General features: G+C 38.5%; 1 protein-coding gene across 1 annotated transcript in view; it reads right to left on the bottom strand.

Moving 5' to 3' along the window:
* Positions 1–7,901, bottom strand: part of gpat2 (glycerol-3-phosphate acyltransferase 2, mitochondrial) — a 68,262-nt gene extending 60,361 nt beyond the window's left edge. Inside the window, exons 1-2 of the mRNA XM_086112171.1 lie at positions 7,784–7,901; positions 6,159–6,208 (exon numbers count right to left, since the gene is read on the bottom strand). The gene's annotated coding sequence lies outside the window, so the exon portion shown is untranslated. The remainder of the gene's footprint in view (positions 1–6,158; positions 6,209–7,783) is intronic.
* Positions 7,902–15,359: the final 7,458 nt, after the last annotated feature.

Here is a 15,359-nt window from a genome sequence, read left to right as displayed (position 1 = left end):
CCCAAGGCGACTGAACAGTTTCAAATGCTACAACACATTTCTACGGCAGCCTTCAGTCAGTAAACTGGTTGGGTGTGAAAGTTATTTCTGCTACCGTGTTGAGAATTAGGTTTGACATGGCTAACAAAATTCTCAACTGATAAAATTATTTATCATGGCCATATTTTGCAGACATCTAACTAGATGCGGATAACAAGTCTATATCCCTGTTGGAACACCAGGTTTTTGTGATATTTAAAAAAAAAAAAGTCCAACAAAAAACATTCAAACTAAAACCTGTACAACTCAACTGAAAAAAAGATGTCATCTTTTCAAAAGGGTAAATAAAGGTCAACTGCGATAATTTGGTATGCGCCCCCTTTTATAACTGGGGATGTGGTGGTGTTCAGAGCCAACCAAGGGCATTTCAACTCTTGTTAAATGGGAGTCAGCACACACCCTGCCACCTGCCAAGTGTTGACCTTTACCGATGCCCCGGTTCCACCTGAAGAAAAACAGCCCCAAAGTATGATGCTGCCACCACCATCCTTCACTGTAGTTAAGGTGTTTGTTTTTTTTCAAGATGAGCAGTCTTTAGTTTGTACCGAAGATACCCTTTAGAATCATGGCCCAAACATTCCACCTTGGTTTCATTGGACCATAACAAGTGTGTTTTTGCAAATGTAGCCAGGTTTGGATGCAACCCTGACCAATTTTCTTCTCGTCTTTTCATACATCTCCATTTTGGAAAGATGTGACATACGTGGCAATGTCACTGTTGTGCCATATTTTCACCACGTGTGTGTATGTGATATTAATTATATATCTATATATATATATATATTTATTTATTTTTGGGGTCGGAAACCGATTTGGTCGAGAACAGAGACGTTGACTATATGTATGTATATATATATATATATATATATATATATATCAGAAAACCCTTGCATTTGAAACGGTGAGTGTGGAACATATCAACTGTAGGGATTGTAAGGGGGGGGGGCTGATCATTCCATTCCATCATTCTGGCAAAGCCCCTTTTCTGTAGAATAAAGAGGTCGACAAATAGAGCATCAACCTTGAACGGAGTGTAGTACAATTGAAAAAAAAATGAGCCTAGACTTGAAAATAACAATAAAACTGAAACTTTAATTTCCATTAAACAAGACATTAACAATGACATGGATGAAGTGCGAGGTCAATAAACATTTTATTCTCTCCCACGTCACCCAGTTTCATGGGTACAGCACCTACAATAGCCTTTTCTCACTCAGAGCAATACTGGGAACATTTTATTTGAGCAAGGCTACAAGATGATGCACAAATTGAAGATTAAATCCCGCCACCACTGTAAATCCAACGTAGTTCTGGACAATAAGATTATTTTTTCCAAAGCATATAGTGAGCATACATACCGAACAAAATAGAAAGGACATTTATGAGCCACACTGCCCCCCACCAACACTTCTACAAGAAAGATTTTTATTTGATTTGGATGTTATAGTGGCCTGTGAATAAGCAAAGGCCCTTGTCAGTAATAAAAGCAATATACTATCTGATAAAAATGGGTGACAAGGGAGTCGTTTTTTTTCTTCCAGGGCTCCTTCGGCACCAGACCCCGACTGGCAGAAGTAATAGATGGCGACACAGCTATACAGAATTGTACTGTACTTTGATTCTACCCTGAAAAAAAAAACAGTAATGGCTGTAGCCTTTTTATGCCAACATTTGTCACCCAAAGAAAACACTTCTTCAGGTTGGTTGGGTGTGGTTGAGGTGGTTTATTTGATTGAAAATAGCAACTTAGGTTCACACACAGAGGAAAGTTGGACACAATCCATTCTGTGATGCTATTCCACCTCCAATTTGTTCAGATTGATGATTCCAAACTGTCGACATGCTCTTCAGCAACTTCAAATGGATCATTTTTCTCTTCACGTTCCTTCTTTTCTTACCATTGTGCTTCTTTCAAGCAAAAGTGTCACAAAAACCCAAAAGGGAAATCCAAATCACCCACGCAGGGTACATCCTGTGATGCCGGATGAAATGATGTCTTTTGAGGAGCGGTGATGTGATGGCTTGTCTGATATGCTCACATATGGTGGTTCAATGTCCAAAAATAGGATCATAAGGCTTCACTTGGGAGGTTGCACTCAACAAAAACATTTGAAATGTAAAAATACATAAGTGTAGGTGGCTTGTTTAATCAAGATATTTTTCAACTTGAAAGCAAGGTGGAATCCATCCACAATCTTAAGAGTTTCCATTCAGTCTGGGCCACAGGTTGAGCAACTGGGAGCAATCAATGAAAACATTCCCCACTGGAATCCTCTTTAATTCCATGAAAATATTGAAAACCGCGTTTCCCAAGTGCCAAATCAGATAAACAATTCAAATTCAAGCAGTGCTCAGTTTTTTTTAATTTATAAGAGGTGATGCAAAGTCATTCTCACAAACGCAGTCCAGCTCAAGAAATAACGAGAGAGGGGCAATGCTGAGATGTGTCCACCCAAAATAGAAACAAGTGCGAGAAGCGCAACAAGCAAAATGAGTGGCAATAGACGACAACAGCCAAATTGAAAACACAAATAGCGCAGCAGTGGCCAAAGGCATTTCGTAGATATCACTTGAGTGTTAATGTGTTCGAGGCCAGTACTCACTTATGCGCAATTAAAAAAAGCAGAGTCCTGTTGGACTACTGGATCAAATGAACACTCCACAAGCCTCTCCAAATGGTCTAGATGTGACGCCAATGCAGCCACTACAATGTGGAGTGGGGGGTACAAAGAAACAAACAAATAAACAAACAAAGCACGAAAGACACTGGCACATACGAGGCCACGGGTGCGCGAGGGAATTTGCGTCAGCAAGCACTTGAAATCCGGTTGCTTTTATGCCTCTGGAATGCAGGTCCTGGCTGTCAAACATCAAGGGTTCCGTACACACGTGTTATACATAAACATGTGCACAACGTAGGTCACTATACAAGTCATCGCACATGGTTGAAAGAATACACTTCGACTACAGCCAGCTACATTTATTCTTAACTTATCATGGTCAAGGTCATCTTTATTGTCAAATATGCTTTATGTATGGCATGCAGCATAGATGAAATTTCTTCCTCTCAATCCTTATTTTATTTCAAGAAACCAAGTCCCAACTAGCGAGCTGCTGAATAACAAAAGCTTCTCTTTTTTAACAGAGTAATGAATAATTAGATAGATACATAAATAGATAAATATGTATCAATAAATACATGCATACATACATACATATGTTTTTTTCAGAATCATTCTTGGACTAGCAAGACAATTCCCTGAAGAGCACTTGGCGTGTTGGAAAGCAGATGCAATCATCACCAGACATCACGAAATGCTGCTTCAGAACTCTTGACACACGGCACTTATAAGGCACACCACTGTTGTATACACTCAAACAGCACTTGATAAGGTACACCATGTTAACTGTTGAGTTGGATCTGCTTTCACCTTCAAAATTGCTTTTATCCTTTATCATTGCTCAAGTCAAATGTTTTGAGCATATCGGACCGTATTGGCATGATGGCAGTAATCGGAAATGTGAGATTTGGAGACTACACGTTCACGACCACATCCCAAAAGGTACGATGTGGGATTGAAATCTGAGGCCTGTGGGGTGGGTGGCCGTTTCAGTACAGTACTGTGACCTCATTATTATGTTCAAGAAAGCAGTTTGAGGTGATTAAAGCTTTGCAACGTGGTGCATTACCTGTGCGAAGCAGACATCAGAAGATAGATCAGGACATCGCGGACATAAAAGGATAAAGGTCAGCAATAATATTCAGCTCAGTTATGGCATTTAAAGAACGCTCACTTGAGTAAAAAGAGAAGCCCAAAATGTGCCAAGAAAATAGATCCCAAGCCATTACACTTTTGAAAAAAGGCAAGATGTAGCTACGTTTTGATTGTGTTTTCCCCAGCCATGAAATTGCTGTCGACAGCGAAAGAAACAGGCTGATCATACGTTTCATTTCGGGCTGACCATAGTTTAACGTGTTTTTTTTTTCCTCACTTCCCTGGCCCTGATGTGTTTTTAGCCATAAAGCTTCTGCTCACTGGAAATGTCTTTTTTCAAACCATTTTCATCAGTGAAATACTATTTCCTCTCCTGTCTGAAGCTCACTTTGAAGTTCTGAAAGTCATCTTTACCATGTATATATGCAAAAAAATGGATTGCTGTTATAGGAGCGGTAAACTAGATAGTTGCATACTCAAACAATATGTGCACCTAATAACCAATGTGGTTAGTGTCGACAGTAGACTACTGGGTACAATACAATACATCCTGATTTATATAGCACATTCACAACAGCTGCAGCTGTAATAAAGTGCTTAACAAAACAGTTAACATAAAGTAAAATAATAAACACAATACTTAACATAAAAACACGGTATTATCAAGTAAAAGTGCAAAATAGGGCTGTGCAATATCAAAAAAATATATATCGTCATCGCTAAAACAGCCCATGCAAAATGTGTATCACAAAAACATGCAATAAGTTTGATATGGAATGGTATGCCTTTATTTGACTTTGACCCATCAGATCCAACTTTGTATATCGCCATCTAAGAGGTGAACCATATCTACAGCAATTACAAATACTAAATAACTGAATTTAACATTTTTTTAAAAATCTGTGATTGTGGATTAGCCTCATTAATTAACTAAGAATACATTGAGATAAGTTTTTTCTTAATTGATCATAAAATGTGATTAAGTATATATAGGCCAGTGGTTACCGCGTCGACCTCACAGTGCAGAGTACTGGGTTTGATTCTAGCTCCGGCCTCCCTGTGTGCAATTTGCATGTTCTCCCCGTGCCTGCGTGGGTTTTCTCTGTGTACTCCGGTTTCCTCCCACATTCCAAAAACATACATGGCAGGCTGATTGAACACTCCAAATTGTCCCTGCTTTGTGCCTACTGCCCAAAGACAGCTGGGATAGGCTCCAGCACGCCCCACGACCCTTGTGAGGATAAAGCGGATCAGAAATTGGGTGGATGGATAAATAAGATAAGGTAAGATATCCTTTATTTGTCCCACACTGGGGAAATTTACAGCCTCCAGCAGCAAGAATGTAGGCAGAAAGAAGAAGAAAAAACAAACAAACACCGTTCAATTAAGTGCAATATAAATACAAGATGGATAAATCGCAGTGCTATTTACAGTTGTTTTCCACATCATTTAATTACTATTAAATTATTATTATTGTTAAATTATTATTATTATTATTATTATTATTATTATTAAATATCACAATAATATCAATATCGCGCAGCCCAGATTCATCCATCCATTTTCTGATCCGCTTTATCCTCACTCGGGTCGCGAGGCGTGCTGAAGCCTATCCCAGCTGTCTTTGGGCAGTAGGCGGGGGACACCCTGAACCGGTTGCCAGCCAATCACAAGGGACACACAGACGAACAACCATCCGCGTTCACACTCACACCTCGGGACAATTTAGAGTGTTCAATCAGCCTGCCATACATGTTTTTGAAATGTGGGAGGAAACCGGAGTAACCCACGTAGGCCCGGGAAGAACATGCAAACTCCACACAGGGAGGCCATTTATTTAACTCACGACCTCTGCACTGTGAGGTTGACACGCTTACCACTGGACAATCGGGCCGCCGTGTTGAGCTCCTAGTAAAGGTTAAATATGATATGTTAAAATAAAATGTCCTTCATTCAGCCTTTTTGATCTTCCTTATTTTGAAACGTTAAAGAAAAAAAAAGAAAGGAAATTCTAGAATTATCGAAAATCGGACCAATATGAAATACTTGTATCATGATCTACTTCTCAGCCATATCACCCAGCCCTACCAGGTACCACTGGGAACAGGGATGGATTGACAGAAAAAGTAGTCTAACAACAGACCACGTTGCTCCGACATGTCCACAACTTCAACTCAAGCCTGAGGCAAGATATACTTTAGAGAGAGCACATCTGCGATGACAAAGAAAGGAAGAAGACATCCTGTGATGGAGGCTGTGCTATTGCTAAGGTCCTTTACAACACATTCAACTACATGCCCAGCTCAAAAACAAGGGTCCTATGAGCGACCCCGAAGGCAGCGGAGCCCATGCCAATAGACACACACATGGTCACATCAGTAAGAGGCCCAGGGTCATTCCTACCTTATTCTCAAACTGGGAAGGGATTCTTCCAATGGAGACAGTCAGAACTACTGCAAAAGAAACAAAGTACGTTAGGAATACGAAAGTCAGAAATAACACACGCAGGAAATTCAAAAATAAAAATTCAAAGACAAGACTGCAAAGACGCTCAACATAGTCCAGAACTTCACCAACGCTGAAGAATTTGAAGATTTCTGCCTGACATGCAGGACAACTTTGTCCTGAGGGTGGCGGTAATGCATGTAATCACTTCTTGTACTTGACTTGAAGCTGTGTTAGCATGCCAGCGCGTGAGTATAAAAGGTTATGACAAGCAGCAGCTACTTTTCATGCTTTTATGAACTATATATGGCACCAACCCCGCTTCCATGTCAGGAATAAGTGGCAGCCCACTGATGAGAGAAGAAGGGTAAAAGGAAAGATAAGAATGAAGTCTAGGAGGCATGATTCGGTATTCACCAGTAGACAAGCCAAATAAGAGGTAATGGAGAAGAACATCAGTGGAATGGGCAAAGATAATTAGGGGATGTGAATGGATATCGAAAAAAAATGTGACTAACGGCTCATTTGGTGACAGAACAAAAAACGTTCTCTATTTACTGTAGATACTATCAAGCAAAAATGCTAGTGTGGTGAGGCTAAATTGAACCACCAATGCAATGGCACTACTAAGGACTACATAAAAATAATTTTACTGATAGCTGTTGTTCATTATTTCAGAGATTGTAAGTACCCTTCAGCCTTTTCTGTACTGAACGCTTGTTGAGTGTGGCCGTGACGGTTGTTCTTTTTTTGTTCCTGCAAGGATGAGCCATTTTGTACACTCTACTTGATTTGACACTTCACCGTATATATCCATTAACTTGCATTAATTGATTCTGTGGCAGCTGCAGTGAAAGATATACTGATGAGGTGATGCTTAGCTTTGTGGTTCGCTCAAAAAAGGTTACGAAGTCAGGGGTAAAAAATATATATATCACATTGACAATTTGACTGTTACTTTGTAGCTCTAAAAATATCAAAGTAAAAAAAAGAACGTGTTCACCTCCTAGTCCTTTTCGTCTTTTGATAAAATTAATATTCAATTTCCTCTATAACAAGCACCGTCTTGGTGAGCAGCGACATGGCGGCATGGAATTTCGGGAGATTCCCAAACGGTCATTCCATTTGAGGGCCGCTCGAACCCCCCCATCACGTCTATGATTATGTTTTGGCGCATGTCGCTTCGCTTTAATTAGCGATTGAACGTTGTTGACGGCAATATCAACACCCCAACCAGAGTCGGGATCAAGACAAAACAAGTCAAATCTATCGTTACGTCGCAAAAGGCTGCCGGGATTAACTTTAACGTGCAATTAACGTTTGTCATGATGCACCTCAGCTAACCTGTCCAAGTTAATTATAAATATCTGATATCCTTTCTGAACTCTGACTGTAAATTTCCCCATTGCGGGACAAATAAAGTATCTTAAATCAACATTTATGTTAGCACACACGTTAAAGATGTCAAATTGTTGAAGTTACTGTGAAGCCATCCAATTCCAATCGGCTATGCTAATGCTCGCTAACACGCCAGGCCTGCCCAGTGACAGAATAGCCTCACAAAAAAAAAAACGTTTACGTACCGAGTAAAGCCTTTGGCTGAATTTCACTTTGAACGGGTTCGCGACGTGTTAAAGGCGTCACATAGAGCAACCCACGAACGTGGCCACCGGTCTGCTACCGTGGATGTCAATTTCGGCCAGTCGCGCTGGTGTGTCGTGGGATCCCGTTAATGTAACGCTTAACATGGCGTGAGTACGTGACGACCCCCCCAAAAAATATATATATTTTCTTTTTTTTTTTAATCATCAAAACCAATGACATTGACACATTCAATAAAAAACTAACAGATATGCTCAGTTACAACAACGATAAGAAAACACGAATAATATGTGGTGACTTTAACATTGACTTATTAAACCCAAATGGACACAAAAAAACAACCGACTTCATAAATACTATGTACAGCAACAGCTTTTTCCCAGTAATCCTGAAACCTAGCAGAATAACAGTTGACACGGCCACATTAATAGATAACATATTTATAAATAAGATTGACCATAAAATGGAAAGTGGACTTCTCATTAATGACATAAGTGACCACCTACCTGTTTTTGCAGTTTTTCATAATTATTTTGATAGAAAAGCTAAGTCAACAACTCGCATAACAGAAATAAGACTAAGAACCCAACGCTCCACCGACGCCTTTAAGCAAGACCTAGAAAAACAAAACTGGACCGAGGTCTATTCAAACGAAGACCCAAATACAGCGTTTGAAGTATTTCAGTCTACCATAATCTCCTTATATGATAAACATTTTCCATTAACTAAAGTCTCCAAAAAGTATAAAGACCCAAGTAAGCCATGGATAACGAAAGGCATAGAAAACGCATGTAAAAAGAAAAACAATTTATATAAATTGTTTTTAAAATTGAGAACTGAAGAAGCAGAAAAAATATATAAGACCTATAAAAATAAACTAGTAAATATTATAAGAACCAGTAAAAGAGATCATTATCATGCACTATTAGAGCAGAATAAAAGTAACACACAAGAAATATGGAAGATACTTAACCAAGTAATCAGAAATAGTCCTAAAAAAATGGATTATCCAGAGTATTTTATCAAAGGCAAAAATACTATCTTGGAAAAAACTGCAGAAATAGCAACTGAATTTAATGAGTATTTTGTCAACATCGGCAGTAACCTAGCAAAACAAATTCCTGATCCAACAAACTTGTTTGAAATAGATAGATATGTAGAAAAAAACTCCTCCACGATGTTCCTTACTGCTGTAAAACAAGAAGAAGTATCAAATATTATAAAAACTTTTAAAAATAAAAAGTCAACTGATTGCTTTAATATTGACATGACAATAATAAAGCAGATTATAGAATATGTAGTGCGACCTTTCACGCACATATGCAACCTGTCATTCAAAGCTGGTATCTTTCCATCAAAAATGAAAATTGCTAAAGTTATTCCAATCTATAAAAGTGGAGAAAGACATCGGTTTACAAATTATAGACCAATATCACTACTACCACAATTTTCAAAAATATTAGAAAAACTATTTTCTCGCAGACTTGATAGCTTTATACAAAAGCATGCGCTGTTAAGTGAGAATCAATATGGCTTCAGGGAAAAGCGGACCACCTCAATGGCAGTTATGGAGTTTGTGGAAGCAATAGCCACTAATATAGACAACAAAGAATTTACTGTTGGGGTTTTCCTAGATCTAAAAAAAGCTTTTGACACAATAGATCACAGTATATTATTGAAAAAACTAGAAAGATATGGCATTAGAGGTGTAGCTTATAAATGGATAAAAAGTTATTTAGAAAACAGATATCAGTACGTGCAACTCAACAATAAAAAAACGAATCAACTAAAAATCACTCACGGAGTTCCTCAGGGGTCAGTGCTTGGTCCAAAACTATTCATCTTATATATAAATGATATCTGCAAGGTCTCAAAACAATTTAAATGTGTCCTATTTGCTGATGATATAACTTTCTACTGTTCTGGAATAAATCTGAAACAGCTCCTGACAACCGTAGAAAACGAATTAAACAAATTAAAAAACTGGTTCGACAGAAATAAATTGTCACTTAACCTGAAAAAATCGAAGTTAATTGTTTTTGGCACAAGACCAATCAAACACCAAGCTAAAATTATGGTAAACTCAATTGAGATAGAAAGAGCGTATGAAACCAAGTTTCTCGGATTAGTAATAGACTCAAAACTATGTTGGAAGCCACATATCGATAACGTAAAAAGAAAAATAGCCAAAACCGTAGGGATCCTCTACAAAACCAAGGAAGTGCTAAATAAGAGATCTTTGTACACGTTGTACACTTCATTATTATTACCATATATGACCTACTGTGTGGAAATATGGGGAAATGCCTGCAAAACAAACACACTCCCTATTCTCAACCTACAAAAAAAAGCAATTCGAATTATTAATAGATCAAAATATACGGAACCCACAAATCTACTATTTATCAAATTAAATACGATGAAATTTTATGACCTGGTTGACTTTAAAATCGCCCAATTAATGTACAAAGCACACAATAACCTGCTCTGCCAAAACATTCAGAAGTTTTTCGAAATTCGAGAAAGCAGCTATGATTTAAGAGGTACCAACTTATTCAAAAAACTCAAAACAAGAACAAACATCAAGCAAAGAAGTGTATCTATCAAAGGTGTTAATCTGTGGAATAATCTCGAAACGGACCTGAAAATGAGTAAATCGCTTGCTGAGTTCAAAAACAAATTCAAAAAAATAGTACAAACAACCTACATCAATCAGAGTTAAAATGATAAATTCAAAACATTAAATATAATGATAAATCAGAACTAAGTTGATAAATAGAGAAAGGTATATAAATATCCATTATGAATTTAAGAGAAAATTGACACAAGAGTGTCAGGGTGTGGAAGTATATAATCCCGATACAAACCAAAAGTTGTAAAAATATCACGGTTAAGGGCAAAGTATGAGCCTTAATGGAGACTTCTTTCTTCTTACTTTTTTCTTTTCTGATTGATATAAAAATGATTTATTAGATACAATCACATAACGGGGTAGGACTAGATAAGTTTTTTACTTCTTCCTACTCCCTTGAACATAATAACTGTGTTGAATGAAGATTGATTTCTTTCTTTTTACTTTTTTTATCTACCTTATTTTCTGTCAAATTATTACTGTATATATGTTTTATGTTCAATAAACAAACAAACAAACAAACAAAGTTAATGTTAGCAGATATTGATAGTACTGAACTTTTGGAAGCTGCATACAATTGTGACTACACGAACAAGCTGCCGCATAATAAATAAATATAAATAAAGTAATAATTACATTCTCTGGTCTGATGAGACTTCGCTGAGACTGACTTGACTTTGAATTTTCGATGGAAGCTGACATGACTGCAGTCACACTGGTGGCTGATCTTCAATATGCTTGGGAGTGATAGTAATATAATTGAATTTGGTGCGCACAATATTTTCAGCACGCGTGCCCACCTGTGCACCACTTATGTGTTCCCTTGACTATTGTTCAAAGTTTTTTTTTTAAATTCTCAGTGACAAATGCATGTATCTTAACTGATGACAAACTGATGGTGACTATGTACTTACTGTATGATGGATTGACGGACAGATGCAAATCCAAATTAGTTGTGAAACAACTCTACTAATGTTAATGTGCAGAAAGATAAACCCCTGTCTCACTCATCTTATATGCTTTGAATAACATAATTAAGCTCCAGTACATCCACACAATATTTACTGTACTCTCCATCAACACGATTACTGAGATAATAAAGCATACAAGACAGATCATCTCTGCGGGCTGTTCCAAGACCATTTTAGAATATGTTACTGAGATAATTGCCTCAGATGTAAGGCATAAATGATCAAACATGCCGCTGTCCTAATTATAACAGTGCTGAAAATGACTTTGATGGCTAGTAGCCACATTCAAAAAAGCGAGTGAGTGATAATTGCTGGTATGCGATGGCTGCCCACTACTCCTTGGGGATAGAATACATGTATAAATTTGAGCTACATGTTATGAACAAATATATTGCAAACAGAAAGCGAAAATAGACGAAAAGATGGCATCGCCAGGAATATTCGAAAATGAACTTGCAGGGAAATCAAGAGCCATTTGATAGTATAGGCGCTCATATACTGAGTTGACTTTTTATTGTTTGCACTCAGTAAACTCTTCACCGTCACCCTGTGACCCAGGATGGGCCTAGTAATTGAATCTGTGTTGATGTTTGACTGGAATGCTTGGTAAATTCTGAATGGGATAATGTTTCCTTTTTACCAGCAATCTGGAATTCAGCATTCATTTAAGATGAGATGTGTTTCAATATTTTGTGCGCACAAAGTATTCATGTAGGAAAGGTTGTCTTCCCTTGTGACAGACCACAGAAAACCATCTGTTTTTTGTTTGCCAATACATCTGTGTGTAAGACAGACAGTCTCTGTCTCTCACACACACACACGCACGCACGCACACGCACACACATACACACACACACACACACACACACACACACACACACATATGTATAACTATAATGGGGAGAAAGTGATTCCCTTTTCTAAATGTCAATTTAATGGTAGCCCTTTGTCAGATTTGATTAATGTTAACTCCATCATCCATTGTCGTTCTTTGCTTTATTAACAATCTAGAAAATTTCACTGTTGTCAATCACGAGTGATCCTTTATCAAATTGAGCACGGCGTCTTCCATCTCCTCCATATACATATACTGTACAAACAGTATGTCCCTCAGGAACAAAAGTGGCATTAACATACAGGATGCACAAACAAAATGTACTCACTCAGACACAATGATTGTGTCGGTCCGAGATGAGAGATGAGTTTTGTATTTGCTCATGCGCTGTTATAAAACAAGAGAGAAATGAGTACGGTACATATTGTTTTCCATTTAGTCTGCTACTGCTGTAATGCAACTCAAATAATGCATACACCATGCAAAACAAGTCCCATATACGTTTAAGGCTACTATCAATCTGCTTTGTTAGTTGTTCAATGTACAGGTAGGAAGGATCATTGGGTTCGACTGTAACTAGATGAATATTTGATGTAATGCAATTTTTGATTGGCTCCAACAGTGACCTCATGTTGTCAGAGGAGCGTTACGAAAGATTGAGGCACAAAAGGAAGGAAAGTACATTTTGAGCACTTGTCCATTTTTGTTTTCTGCATTTTGAGCCAGTTTGCATAGAAAATTAACTTTCCCAACACTGGCTGGGGTACCAGCTGCAACCACCACAGGTGCCAGAAAGGTCCAAAATTATGTAATCTATGGGAAGTTCAGCAAAGACTTATGTCTCCTAGCATGGAAATAGGAGTTATTGAAAGGGAGAATTTACCATCCCATTAAAAACAAATTATAAATAATTGAAACATTGAGCAATTTATTTTTGTTATTGTTGATCATGTTGGACCAATGGCAAAACGCCCAGGTGCCAAGTTCTGGCTATCACAATTGGCAACATTGAAGTTTGGTGTGTGTACTTTACTCTCTAGGGGTTGAAGTTGTTGTAGTGACTATAATGTAATAAAACTCAAGTTAAAGTTGATTGATTGATGACACCATTGGTAGTCTCACTAGGTACAGTCACCAACCATTTGCTGAATGTGTGTGTATTCTGTAATTAGGGGGAGCCCCGTGCGTGTTTTTCTCTTCGATGAGCTGGTAGGTCTCATCTCATGTTCCATAGCATAGCATATTGTAAGAACATTCCCATGGTCCTTCTGGCCCATGGTGATCAAAATAGCCAAAGCTAACGAGGCTAACCGTTATATTCTCATCCACAGCCAGTTTATTTTTGTACTCTCTCGCCGGACATTTTAATCGTGTCACGGCAGCAGACGGTCTCGTTGAAGGTTCTCTGTAAATCGGCCAATTGGAGGACGAGATGTCCAAAACACGTTTTTTAATGTACCGGTATTTTTTTTAAGGCATCGATACGGAGTGGTAGGCTCGGCAACTAATTGGTTGAACCCCTTGGCCTGGGACATTACAAAGTAAATTGCATCATCAGATTGGCACAAAAAGGAATTGTAAACCAATCCAACATGGAAGAAAAATTGAATTATGTGTCATCTTTTCAAAGAAGAAGAAAAGATAACAAAAACATCCTTCCTTGATTTTTACTGCTCACCCTTTAGCAAGGACGCCTGCACGCAGACATCTTTTTCTGTCTGTGAATTACTTAAACAGATTTTCCCACACTTTCTTTTCCATTCGTCAAAGTTTGAAGGATTTCTTTCAGTTGAAAACGCATTTGAGCTTATTTTATGAGGAACTGACGTCAGAACTCTGCGGGCCATTTTAAAAGAGTAAACATCTTCTTTCTCAAGTGTTTTTTGTGTGCTTTGGTTGCTCAGTGATGGTCGGAACCCAATGATCTTCACCCATGTCATGTTTCAGACATCCCATTAACATAAACATTTAAAAAATAACAAAAATGGGCATGCAAGTTCTTCAGAGGATATATATACATATAAATGGCGTATGTGAAGTAAATGACTCCCCAGTCCGCCCGTTCATGACTCATTTGATATGTTTCAGACCTCCACTACCTGTAGATAAGCCCCATGCCACGCGTAATGGGTCCTCCAACATGATTAACTTGATGTATTTTTTTTTCCTTAGAGGTTTTATTTCATCGCTGTAATGAAATAACCGTATTGGTTTGTCTTCATTAACTCATTGTCTGAGATCAGTCATACATTTGTATGTATTCTGCAATGGGTGCTAATATTGGTGGCCAGAACAGTTTACCGCTCAAATCCATTGATGTGATCAGACTACTGAACATTTTCACACTAACTATCCTTAAGTGATGGAAAAGGCTGAATAGTGTTTTATGCTTAAGAAGTTTTCGTTTGGCTCAGGAATACTTCAGGGTAGGTGATAAAAGCTGGTCAATCCAGTGGGGAAAGGTGACTCACTGCTTCCTTTCTTATCTCCTTCAGCATATGAGACACTGGGCCGTCCTTGAGAAAAGACAAACGCGATAAGGTTGTCCCCCAATTTCATCCCATTGCAGCATTTAAATAGAATTTGTTGTGAATGATTAGCAGGAACCGGGTTCAATTCCAGCTCCGGCCTCCCTGTGTGGAGTTTGCATGTTCTCCCCGGGCCTGTGTGGGTTTTGTCCGGGTACTCCGGTTTCCTCCCACATTCCAAAAACATGCATGGCAGGCTGATTGAACGCTCTAGATTGTCCCTAGGTGTGAATGTGAGCGTGGATGGTTGTTCGTCTCTGTGTGCCCTGCGATTGGCTGGCAACCGATTCAGGGTGTCCCCCGCCTGCTGCCCAAAGACAGCTGGGATGGGCTCCAGCACCCCCCGCGACCCTAGTGAGGATCAAGCGGTTCGGAAAATGGATGGATGGATGATTAGCAGGACTAAAAACAAACAAACAAAATACCTAGAGGCTGAACAATAAGACAGGAGACACAAACTGACCAACAATTTGACTGAATGATCCCAGATTCGGAAAGCCCCTCATCAAAGATTTTTAATGTGATATATGAGTATATTTTGATGGTACTCGGGTGCCATTCAAAGATCCGTCTGCATCATGTTGTCAGAAC

The sequence above is a fragment of the Hippocampus guttulatus genome, chromosome 5 (genome assembly GCF_054856545.1).
Source record: "Hippocampus guttulatus isolate MCC_2025c chromosome 5, RoL_Hgut_1.0, whole genome shotgun sequence".
NCBI lineage: Eukaryota > Metazoa > Chordata > Actinopteri > Syngnathiformes > Syngnathidae > Hippocampus > Hippocampus guttulatus.
Note: the sequence above shows the minus strand (reverse complement) of the source record. Positions and strands in the feature narration are given on the sequence as shown.